The sequence below is a fragment of the Artemia sp. Qi Xiang Cuo genome, chromosome 4 (genome assembly GCF_049724085.1).
Source record: "Artemia sp. Qi Xiang Cuo chromosome 4, ASM4972408v1, whole genome shotgun sequence".
Classification (NCBI taxonomy): Eukaryota; Metazoa; Arthropoda; class Branchiopoda; order Anostraca; family Artemiidae; genus Artemia; species Artemia sp. Qi Xiang Cuo.
Window position 1 is genome coordinate 39,359,942 of NC_142797.1, and position 13,412 is coordinate 39,373,353.

Genomic DNA, 13,412 nt, shown 5'->3' on the forward strand with positions numbered 1-13,412 from the left:
AATCAAAATGTTTCTATTTTCAAATATCACTGTTCATCACCCTGAAACCATGATACTTCTCAGAAAGTTGGGGATACAAAACAAAATAAGGATAATTACGAAAAAAATGTTGCGATACCTAACCAGTAATCGTCTCTTACTAGGTTGCTAGCTACCGCTGCAACCCGGATACCCCTGGAACCACCATATATTAGTTACTATGGGCGAGAGATCGTTCTTTACTGTAAAATTCCAAAGGTATGCAATTTTTGTTATTCCAATGATCGTTTTTTATTGTAACTAGGTTTCAGCCATCTCTACAGCCATGATACTATTGGAAATTACATAATCCCTATTTATGTTTTAGTTAACATGGGCAAGGTGTCGTTCTTTATTGTATATGGACTAATGTTCGTTCTTTCATGTAAAACTAGCAAAACATTTTTTAAGCCTGATGAAGATTTAACTAATGTGTCAAAAGTAAGGTTGCAAGTCGACGATTAAGTTTTGGCCTTATTATAATTGGTATGGTGAAATAATAATACGCATATGGCTCTTAAATCATACTTTTTTATGGTTCAATATGGTCTAGTGGCTAGGATAGTTAACTTTCACTTAACAGGCTCGGGTTCGATTCCCGGGGTGGGAAAATTTTTAACTCTATAATCTTCGAACATTTGAACCTTTTATAATTTATAATGATGCATAATATAAATACTGTAATCTTAACTATAGTGAAGTTGCGTATGCAAGTTAGTATAGGGAAGAGTTCGATCTTTATTATAAAGGTCGGTTGAATACCTTTGCTTTTCTCTTTTCAAGATACTATCTCTGTTGTTTGTGTAGTAATGTTTTTTCAAATTGCGTATAGCTTGCTTCGATCTAACCATTATTCTAATCAAGAATGAGAGAATTTACATCTGTGCCGTTCTTAAGTAGTAATTATGACGTCAAGGCGTAATGATTTTATTGACGTCAAGGCGCAATGATATTATTTCATGACGTCATCAGAAACAACAATATAATTTCGTGTTTTTCTATTCACTTCATAGCTCTAATATAAAGCTACGACATTCATTATTTATCTAGTAGGGTTTCAGACAAGGTAATTCTAATGATGTACTTTTGTTTTGATCTTACTCTATTTTTAGGAGTTTTGTTATATTTCTTAGCATGGGACTGATCGTCTCTTACTAGGTTGCTAGCTACTGCTGCAACCCAAATTCACATATATATTTATTTATGAGAGGCAGCCTGGCCGAGTGGTCCAAGACACTGGTGTTAGCCACCAGTCTCTTCGGAGGAGTGGGTTCAAATCTTACCGCTGGTATACGATTATGTTTGAAAGACTGCAGTGTGAAAAGACATCAAAAATGCAGTTTTTGGTGGAAAAATTTATTCTCTTTTAGAAATAATTTATTTATAGATTTTTAACCCAATTAATTTCCTTTAAAATGAGCTATTGTACAACCCTCTACGATGTTCCAGTGCCAAGCTATCTGTGGAAAAGAAAAAGAAAAAAAAAGAAAAAAGAAAAAAATATCCCGTTTGAGGAGAATAACGTGGGTAAAGTCAATTTTCTTGATTTTCATGCCAATATATGTCCCTTGCTGTTCAAGGCAAGGGACAGAAAGTTTCTTATACAGGGGTTTCGGACAAGGCGGTTCTAATGGTGTACTTTTTGTTTTGATCTGACTCCTCTGTTAGGAACTATGGGTTTTTATATTTCTTAACATTGGACGTGATCGTCTCTTACTAGGTTGCTAGCTACCGCTGCAACCCGGATTGTTTTGATCGGACTCCTTTTTTAGGAGCTATGGGTTTTTATATTTCTTAACATTGGACGTGATCGTCTCTTACTAGGTCGCTAGCTACCGCTGCAACCCGGATTTTACTATGGGGCGTGATCGTCTCTTACTAGGTTTCTAGCTACCTAGTAAAAAACAGGAAAAAGCCTACGGCTTTTTCTTCTTTGAAATAGTAAGAGACGAACCTCAAAAAATCAAAGGGCTAACTAATTCCAATATGTGCAATGGTTTTTTATCCCAATGATCGTCTTTAAATGTAACCTCAAAATTCAAACATCTTTGGAAACAATGCAGTATGAAAATACATCAAAAATGAAGTTTTTGGACAAAACTGATTCTACTTTAAAAACTATTTTATTTTTAATTACAAAAAGCACTAGATGTAGCAATTTCCTTTAAAATGAGCTATTATACAGCTCTCTATGATTTTCCAGTGCCCAGCTAGCTGAGGAGAAAGAAAAAGCTTTCAGTTAACATGGGCTAGGTGTCGTTCTTTATTGTAAACAATCAAGTAGCTAACTAAGTCCAATGTATGGAATGGTTTGTTATTTCAGTGATCGTCTTTTACTGTAAAAATAAAAATTATGGCTTGAACACCATAAATATTTTTGCAGTTTACATAATGAACCGAAAACTAAAAAAAAGAATTTCTTTTCTACTAAAATATAGCACAAACGAAAGGCACTTTACAATTTGACCCAAAAAAAGTTTGGTTCCAGGAAACATTTTTGGTTTCAGGAAAATATTATTCACATAGTAATGTGTGGCACCGTGGCCGAGTGGCTTAAGGTGCAGGTGTTAGCCACCCCTCACTTTGGAGGCATGTGATCGAATCCCACTGCTGACAGCATTTTAGATCAAAGCAAACAAATTATTTGTTTGAATCATGAATTATAATCTTATTTTATTTACTATTGGCCGAAGTTCGTTCTTTACTGTAAGAACCGGCAACTGTGGAACAGTTTACAGATGTAATGGGAAATTTTATACATCACTGTGAATATATGGAGGCATAATTGTTCTTTACTTAGTTTCAGCTTTAATTCGATGATCCAGACTTTATGTACTAACTACATCCAAAGACTATGACGTCATTGATTAATATTGTATATAAAAAATTAAGTTTTTCGTAAAAACAAATTAATTAAAAAAAAAATTAAGTACAAATAGCGCTAGATCTAGAGATTTCCTTTAAAATGAGCCATTGAACAACTCTCTACGATGTTCCAGTGCCAAGCTATCTGTGGAAAAGAAAGAAAGAAAAAAATATCCCGTTTGTGGAGAATAACGTGGTTAAAGTCAATTTTCTTGATTATCAAGCCAATATATTTTCTTTGTTATTCAAGCCGCAGGGCGGTAAGTTTCCTTTATAGGGGTTTCGGACAAGGCGGTTCTAATGGTGTACTTTTTGTTTTGATCTGACTCTGTTTTTAGGAGTTAGGGGTTTTTATATTTCTTAACATTGGACCTGATCGTCTCTTACTAGGTTGCTAGCTACCGCTGCAACCCGGATTATGTGATTAATAGGTTGCTAGCTACCGCTGCAACCTAGATATTCTTTTTTCTGCTACTATGGGCTAAGGTTCGTTCTTTACTGCAAATTTTAACCCCATTAATTTCCTTTAAAATGAACCATTGAACAACTTTCTACGGTGTTCCAGTGCCATGCTATCTGTTGAATTACTAACCTATACTATAATTAAGTGGCGTATAAAATTTAGTATAGGCAAGAGGTCGTTCTTTATTATAAATTTTTAACCCCATTAATTTTCTTTAAATGAGCCCTTGAACAACTCTCTACTATGTTCCAGTGCCAAGCTATCTGTTGAATTACTAGCCTATAACTATTACTATACTATACTATACTATACTATACTATTACTATACTATAATTAAGTGGCGTATAAAATTTAGTATAGGCAAGAGGTCGTTCTTTATTATAAATCCTCCTCACAAAAAAATGTCATTTATCAATCTTTAACATTAATTTTAATCTTATTTTAGTTACTATGGGCTGGAAGTTTGTTCTATACTGTAATTTGATTTATGTCTAATATTCATGTAAACATCTTTAATTCTCTCTTAACAAAAAGGGTTCGTAGCTCAAAGGTAGAGCCATCGACTGCAGATCGATAGGTCACCGGGTCGAATCCGGTCGGGCCCTAATTTTTCTGAAAGTAATTATGGTTTAAAATCTAATCACTGCTCTTTTACCCCAAACAAGATTTTAATTTATGTCTAATATTAATCATTAAGGAAAATGCATTATCTATATAATGATTTCTTATAATACTTCAGTTACTATGGATGAAAGTTCGTTCTTTAATGTAACGTCTCTCACTAGCTTGCTAGCTACCACTGCAACCCGGATTAACATTGGACGTGATCGTCTCTTACTAGGTTGCTAGATACCGCTGCAACCCAGATATTATAAATTTTAACCCCATTAATTTTCTTTAAAATGAGCCATTGAACAACTCTCTACGATATTCCAGTGCCAAGCTATCTGTTGAATTACTAACCTATACTATAATTAAGTGGCGTATAAAATTTAGTATAGGCAAGAGGTCGTTCTTTATTATAAATTAGTTACTATATGCTTCGGTTTGTCTATCACTTGATTGCAGCTATAGCTACAACTATCATTTAGAGCTCGTTCTTTACTATATAAAAATACTAAACTTTTCAGTTAGTAAAGCCTGAAGTTCATCCTTTATTATAAAATAAATTACAAACAGGAAAAAGCCTACGGCTTTTTCTTCTTTGGAATAGTAAGAGACGATCCTCAAATAATCAGGCAGCTAATTATGTTTATAATTTGTTCTTTAACATAAACTTCATTAATCGGATATTTTAATATATCCTATATGGTCTAGAGGTTGGGATAGCTGTCACCCAGCAGGCTTGAGTTCAATTTCCGTACGGGAAATTTTTACTTATGATGATTTCTTAAGGAACATAATTAAAATTTCTTAATGTAATAAAAATAATTTGTTTTAATTACAAAAGGTTTTTAACCCAATTAATTTCCTTTAAAATGAGCCATTGAACAACTTTCTACGATGTTCCAGTGCCATGCTATCTGTTGAATTACTAACCTATACTATAATTAAGTGGCGTATAAAATTTAGTATAGGCAAGAGGTCGTTCTTTATTATAATCCTAGCTACCACTGCAACCTGGATACAGTTACTATGAGCTAGCGTTCGTTCTTTATCATAATTTCCCTTGCTGTTCAAGCCAAGGGACAGAAATTTTACTATGCAGGGGTTTCGGACAAGGCGGTTCTAATGGTGTACTTTTTGTTTTGATCTGACTCTTTTTTTAAGAACTATGGGTTTTTATATTTCTTAACATTGGACGTGATCGTCTCTTACTAGGTTGCTAGCTACCGCTGCAACCCGGATTAGTAGATAATCGGTAAAATATTCGTTCTTTATTATAACTTAACATTGGACGTGATCGTCTCTTACTAGGTTGCTAGCTACCGCTGCAACCCGGATACACCTGGAACCACCATATATCAGTTAGTATGGGAGAGAGATCGTTCTTTACTGTAAAAAATGTCTTGACTTTTTAAATACAAATGTACAAGCCTATGCTGTAGTTAAGCTGTCTACGTAAGATAATAGAGGGAAGAGTTCGTTCCTTATTGTAAAAAGACATCAAAATGCAGTTTTTGGTGGAAAAATTTATTCTCTTTTAGAAATAATTTATTTTAGTTACTATAGATTTTTAACCCAATTAATTTCCTTTAAAATGAGCTATTGAACAATCCTCTACGATGTTCCAGTGCCAAGCTATCTCTGGATACAAAAGAAAAAAAAAAGAAAAAAAGAAAAAAATATCCCGTTTAGGCAGAATGTTGTAGTAGCTGCCACTTTTCTTGATTTTCAAGCCAATATATTTCCCTTGCTGTTCAAGCCAAGGGACAGAAATTTTACTATGCAGGGGTTTCGGACAAGGCGGTTCTAATGGTGTACTTTTTGTTTTGATCTGACTCTTTTTTTAGGAACTATGGGGTTTTATATTTCTTAACATTGGAGGTGATCGTCTCTTACTAGGTTGCTAGCTACCGCAGCAACCCGGATTAGCATGGGACTGATCGTCTCTTACTAGGTTGCTAGCTACTGCTGCAACCCAAATTCACATATATATTTATTTATGAGAGGCAGCCTGGCCGAGTGGTCCAAGACACTGGTGTTAGCCACCAGTCTCTTCGGAGGACTGGGTTCAAATCTTACCGCTGGTATACGATTATGTTTGAAAGACTGCAGTGTGAAAAGACATCAAAAATGCAGTTTTTGGTGGAAAAATTTATTCTCTTTTAAAAATAATTTATTTTAGTTACTATAGATTTTTGACCCAATTAATTTCCTTTAAAATGAGCTATTGAACAACCCTCTACGATGTTCCAGTGCCAAGCTATCTGTGGAAAAGAAAAAAAAAAGAAAAGAGAAAAAAATATCCCGTTTGGGGAGAATAACGTGGTTAAAGTCAATTTTCTTGATTTTCATGCCAATATATTTCCCTTGCTGCTCAAGCCAAGGGACAGAAAGTTTCTTATACAGGGGTTTCGGACAAGGCGGTTCTAATGGTGTACTTTTTGTTTTGATCTGACTCCTCTGTTAGGAACTATGGGTTTTTATATTTCTTAACATTGGACGTGATCGTCTCTTACTAGGTTGCTAGCTACCGCTGCAACCCGGATTGGACTGATCGTCTCTTACTAGGTTGCTAGCTCCTGCTGCAACCCGGATTCACATATATAGTTATGAGAGGCATCGGGGCCGAGTGGTTCAAGGTGCTGGTGTTAGCCACCAGTCTCTTCGGAGGCGTAAAGTTCTTTGAAATAGCAAGAGACGAGCCTCAAACAATCAAATAGTTAACTAACTCCAATGTATGCAATGGTTTGTTATTCGAAGGATCGTCTTTTAATGTAAATTATACTAATATAAAACTATGACGACATTCAATATTTATCTAGTAGGGTATCAGACAAGGTAATTCTAATGATGTACTTTTGTTTTGATTTGACTCTATTTTTAGGAATTTTGGGTTTTTATATTTCTTAGCATTGGACTGATCGTCTCTTACTAGATGTTGCAACTGGGGTTTATTCTACACTATATTATTACAAACAGGAAAAAACCTATGGCTTTTTCTTCTTTGAAATAGTAAGAGACGAACCTCAAACAATCAAGTAGCTAAATGAGTCCAATGTATGCAATGGTTTGTTATCCAAATGATCGTCTTTTAATGTAAATTTCAAACAGGAAAAAGCCTACGGCTTTTTCTTCTTTGGAATAGTAAGAGACGAACCTCAAAGAATCAGGCAGCTAACTAAGTTCAATATAAGCAATGGTTTGTTCTTCTAATGATCATATTTTAATTTGGCGTTTCTTACTAAGTTGCTAGCTACCACTGCAACCTAGATATTCTTATTTCTGCTACAATAGGCTAAGGCTCATTCTTTACTGTATCTCTTAAGAAGAATAGTTGGCGTCTTTATTATCTTCTTTGCGTAAGCATTTATCTAGTATAGGCAAAAGGTCGTTCTTTATTATGTGTCGTTCCTTACTATAAATCATAATGGAATGTATCGAGAAATATAAAAACCCATAGCTCCTAAAAAAGGAGTCAGATCAAAACAAAAATTACTCATAAAAATCGTCTCTGGGTGTGTCGTTTCTGTGTGTGTGTAATCTCTGTGTGTGTATCGTCTTTGTGTGTGTGTGTCGTGTCTGTGTTTGTGTCGTCTCTCTGTGTACTTTACTATAAATCAGCTAGAGATGCTTTCGCAAAACTTCATAGTAATATCCAAAAAATGTTGCATGTTTAGTGAAAAGCTTCCAAGGTATGGACAGGCAACTGTGGAACAGTTTACAGATGTAATGGGAAATCTTATACATCACAGTGAATATATGGAGGCATAATTGTCCTTTACTTAGTTTCAGCTTAAATTCGATGATCGAGCCTTTATGTAATACTAACTACATCCAACGACTATGACATTATTGATCAATATTGTATATAAGAAATTTAGATTCTTCGTAAAAAATAATTGATTTAAAAAAAAATTGAGTACAAATGGCACTATATCTAGAGATTTCCTTTAAAATGAGCCATTGAACAACTCTATGATGTTCCAGTGCCAAGCTATCTGTGGAAGAGAAGAAGAAGAAGAAAGAAAAAAATATCCCATTTATGGAGAATAACGTGGTTATAGTCAATTTTCTTGATTTTAAAGCCAATATATTTTCTTTGTTATTCAAGCCAAAGGGCGGTAAGTTTCCTTTATAAGGGGTTTCGGACAAGGCGGTTCTAATGGTGTACTTTTTGTTTTGATCTTGCTCTTTTTTAGGAGTTAGGGGTTTTTATATTTCTTAACATTGAACGTGATCGTCTCTTACTAGGTTGCTAGCTACCGCTGCCACCCGGATACCCCTGGAACCACCATATATTAGTTACTATGGGCGAGAGATCGTTCTTTACTGTAAAATTCCAAAGGTATGCAATTTTTGTTATTCCAATGATCGTTTTTTATTGTAACTAGGTTTCAGCCATCTCTACAGCCATGATACTATTGGAAATTACATAATCCCTATTTATGTTTTAGTTAACATGGGCAAGGTGTCGTTCTTTATTGTATATGGACTAAGGTTCGTTCTTTCATGTAAAACTAGCAAAACATTTTTTAAGCCTGATGAAGATTTAAATAATGTGTAAAAAGTAAGGTTGAAAGTCGACGATTTTGTTTTGTCCTTATTATAATTGGTATGGTGAAATAATAATACGCATATGACTCTTAAATCATACTTTTTATGGTTCAATATGGTCTCAAACAACAAAAGTACGAAGAACAAAAGGGAAATCTTTTTTTGTAAGACAGTGGAGATAATTTGAATGAATATTTCGGCCCTATGTCCAAGGGCCGTCCTCAGCAAGACAAAAATATATAAAAGAAAAAAGACTCACAACAACAAGCGACCAAAAAAACCAAAAAAGTGTAAATTCTTTCAAAACAATCCTAGCATCATTACTTCAGCGAAGTTCAACCAGGACTGATAAAAAGTAAGGTAAAACACGACGATTCAATGAAATGAAAGAAAATAAATTAAAAACATGTTCTTATTGCTAATCCAGCCTTTTTGGCAGCTAACCTCAAAGGCCTTTTTGTAACTGGTTCTGTGTTAATGTCTATCGGTTTTTTAAAATATTTTGTAAGATCGTTTTTAATTAAATTTGTGTATAGAGCATTTAGTGTATATTCCCCCAAGTCCCTATTTAAGGAAATATTATTATTAATCTTAAGTCTGATTTCAATTGATTCTCGTACTACCTGCTTTATGCCTAGGTCATTGCTAATAAGGGCAGATTCATCAAAAAGTATATTGTGGTTAGGATTTTCAAAAATATGGCTGCCTAATGCAGAATCAGATGAAACAGTGGAAATATTAGAATTTAGGGCTTTGACAATATCATATTTATGTTGTTGTATGCGCTTTTCTAAATTCTGGTGTGTTCTACCTATATAATATTTGCCACAATCGCATGGTATTTGATAGACCCCTCTTTGGCGAGTAACTGGGGTTTTATCTTTACCAGAATTTAGAAAATTTATGATTCTAAAATTATTTGTGAATACTACATGCAGATTATTTTTTTGTGCAAACTTTTTTAAGATTTGTAGTGATTTTTGGGATATAGTGGAGGTAAATTATATTTAAGGGCTTGTCAGACATCTCACTTGGTAAGCTATCATTAATTTTACGGGACTGTCTTTTCAGTCTACAATTAATTACATTATTAATAAATATCATAGGATACCCATTTCCAAAAAGTATGTCCTTGATAAAGTTTAATTCTGCTGTGATGTGGGACTCAGAACAAATATTTAGGGCGCGATCGACGAGGGATATTACAACTGCTCTTTTAACTTGAGGGGGGTGGTTTGATGTAAAATGCAAATATCTATTATTTTGTGTTGGTTTTCTATAAATAGTAAAATTGAGTTTATCAAAGCTACGAATAACTAACACATCTAGGAATGGGATTTTATTTGCGATTTCAATTTCTAAGGTAAACTGTAAATTTCTATCATATGTATTAAGGTGATCTAAAAAACCCTTAATCTCATTTTCCCCATAGTTCCAGAGTGAAATTACGTCATCCATGTACAGTCCCCAAAAAATATGTCTCAAAAAAGACGACTATACGTAACACTGTTCACTATTGTACAAATATAAAGTTGACAGAATAACAGCTATTTGATCGCCCCTCTCTAAGAAATTACGTGTATTTTCCTAATACTAACATACGTGTGCATGCCGTTAGTGCTTTTTCCCGATTTAATACATGGACAGTAAAACATAACACTGTCGTTATGATGATGACACTGTTATTAAGTGATAATTTTCTTTGATTTTATTTTCTAATAAATGTTCAGATGCTGTGACATCAATATTTGTATACATTGAAACAATGTCAAAGCTACTTATAATTGTATTTTCTGAGATATTTACGTTTTTGAGTTTTTAAACTAAATCTACAGAATTACATATATATGATTTGTGAGAGTAAACCAAAGGTTTAAAGGCTGTACATAACCAATTCCCAATATTGGATGTGGGGGCTTTCGTACAAGCTACTATGGGCCTTAAAGGAATGCCTTGCTTATGTAATTTTGGTAGACCATAAAACTTTGGGCAAAAGCTACCACGGGAGAAAAATTTATTGTATAGCTGCGGAGTAATTTTACCATTTTGTTTTAAACTTTTTAATTCATTTATAATTTTTATAATTTAATTATAAAATTTAAAAGTAATTATAATTTAAAAGTCCTGGTTGAACTTCGCTGAAGTAATGATGCTAGGATTGTTTTGAAAGAATTTCCACTTTTTTGGTTTTATTGGTCGCATGTTGTTGTGAGTCTTTTTTCTTTTATATATTTTTGTCTTGCTGAGGACGGCCCTTGGACATAGGGCCGAAATATTCATTCAAATTATCTCCACTGTCTTACAAAAAGATTTCCCTTTTGTTCTTCGTACTTTTGTTGTTTGTACTTACAGTTCGTTACCACGAACTGTTTGATATATTTTTTGGGTTAAGAGAATAAGATTTTTGCGTCTCATATGCCATCTTCTATTCAAAGTACAAACTCTATAACTCGTAATTAGCAGACCCATATATACGATCGATATTGGCAAAAGCCAAAACAAGAGACATTCAAGTTTTGTGATAAAAACCAGTTTTTTGACATGATGCCTATACATGCCACATTTCGATAGAGTCGTGGTTGGTTTAGAATCGGCATATCATCACCTTCGTATTAGCTTAAGAAACAAAACAAGTCTTGTGACGTCAGCTCTTAAACATGCCCCTTTTCGACAAGAATTCATTTTTGTTTCTATGGGGCATGGCCGCATAAAACCTGTTTCAAACATGCCACAAAGCGGCTGATCCTGTTTTCGACCGACCCATATTTTACATGATAAAACATCGAAGAACTGCTCAAACTAGTAAAAATTCGCCGAAAAAGTTATTCGACACAAATTACCTTGTTGCAGCCTATTCAATGAATCATCAATCATTTTATTTATAACCCATCACAAAAATCTGGGCAGAGCCCAGAAAATGACAGAGTAAAAATCAAGAAAAAAAGAAACAACAGAAATAAAAACACACACAACTACAAACAAGGGATAAACAGAAATGACCAAAAATGTGAAGACTTCTGGCATTCAGTAGAGAAATCACAAATACGCTTCTCAATAACGGCAGCTGGGTTTACCAATTGATGCTTTCTTTGCAGAAAATAGTTACTTGTCCAAGTTAGAAATTCCATTAAATACTTTGTAAATTTATAATAAAGGCGATGAACTTGCTTTCTCTTACTACAATTAAAAAAAGACCAAGCAAGAGCAAGGGCAAGTAAGTGAGGAACTGTTAAGCTATTATATAACTAAAAACTGTGAGTTCTACTCATATGCGAAACGTTTGAATCCAGGAAGGCATGTGCAGCCAGGATCTTACTAGCATAGTTTTTCATTGCCAGGTATACAGTTTTTTTCAGGTTTGCTCAATGGGTATGCCCAGGTAAGTAAGGCTGCTAGCTAAAGGAACCTCAGAGCCGGATAGACTTATTGAATTTATGTTCCCTTTATAGTTGAATGGTAGAACAACAGTTTTATCAGCATTAAAGCTCAAACTAATGTGCTCGTACTCATCTTGGAGAAGCTCAAAAGTTTAAGAGCCTCCTTGGAAAGTGCAGAAAAAGTTCAGTAAGTCATCTGCAAACGTAACTAACCAAAGATCAACTTTTTTGAAGATAAATATACACTTCAACTTATTCTGAGCATCGGTAACAACATTATTGAACAAAACTGGAGAATTCAGAGCTCCTTGGCGTCCACCTTTCTCCATCGGAAATAGTTGACTACCATCTTTAATTCCAGCCTTCAGATTTCTATACATGTATCTTGAGCAATTAATTATCGCAGCATCAGTACCTTTCAAATGGGCCTCAAGCAAAACCTGCGCAAATTTACAAGAGTCAAATGCTCTTGCAACATCGAGTGCACATAAGACCAAGAAACCTCTTTCTTCAATATCCTTCAGCACATTTATAAGCAGAAAGAGAGCGTGCTCTCTACCTAAGCCTCGCTGGTACAAAAACTGACGAGGAGGGACTACTTAGTTTTACTATTTTAAGACGGCATCTTCCTCGACTTCCATTCCCAACTTGATTTAGAATTTCTCTTTTATAAGAAAAATCTTGCCCCTCTACATTTTCGTGAAATGGCGCCATTAAATGAGGCGCCAATTCACTAAAATGCAATTTGAAATTTCAATAATGAAAATTTGATTAATTGCAGCGAAACTAAATGGTGATATTTGGGATTCGAGATGGGTATAACGTGATACTGCGGTACTTTCTACTCAAACTCTACAGGTAAAGTGGCCGAACCGTGTGTAGCTGAAATAAGAATCACTTAAACAGTTTTAACAGTAACAAATAACTCTAAATTCTTTGTTTTCATTGAACTGACAAAAGTAAGCAAGTAATTGTGACGGCACTAGACCCTGAAGGTCCAAACCGGCGGTGCTGATCTCCATTTCGTGAAACTTCAGCGAGAAAGTGCAATGGGAGGCTGGGGGCCAGCCATCCTGTGCTTTCGCACATTGAACTGATAGGTTAGTTTATAATCATTGTTCAACAAAGCAATGTCTAGAACTATGTCATCTTTTGTTTTTGTGTAAGAATTCAAAAAAAATAAAAAAAAATAAAAAAAAAGAATTAAAATTTTCAATTACATGCGAATTCCTATACGACGGAGGTAGACGAAGCAAATACTTCGCAAAACGAAAATACATCGCTCTGATTATATTCTGGTCAGTTTTAGTGAGAAGTTTTCAGAAGGGCGTGGCATATAAAATGTGATGAAGAGCGATGGCGTTATACAAGCTTGCTAGAAGCAGCCGGTTGAATCAGAGTTTGTGGAGTTTGATTTAAAATCTGAGCTAGTAAGGGTTTTTTGCAGTAAACTCTAGTTTTTTGTAAGAAAATTCTGGAAAATACAATTCTCTGGTGCAAATCTGAAACTTTAGTCTATGTTTGGATCG

At 34.5% G+C, this 13,412-nt stretch overlaps 1 protein-coding gene across 1 annotated transcript in view; it reads left to right on the forward strand.

Moving 5' to 3' along the window:
- LOC148953099 (facilitated trehalose transporter Tret1-2 homolog) overlaps positions 1-13,412 on the forward strand; it is a 209,486-nt gene that overhangs the window by 68,021 nt on the left and 128,053 nt on the right. The gene's annotated exons all lie outside the window — the stretch shown is intronic.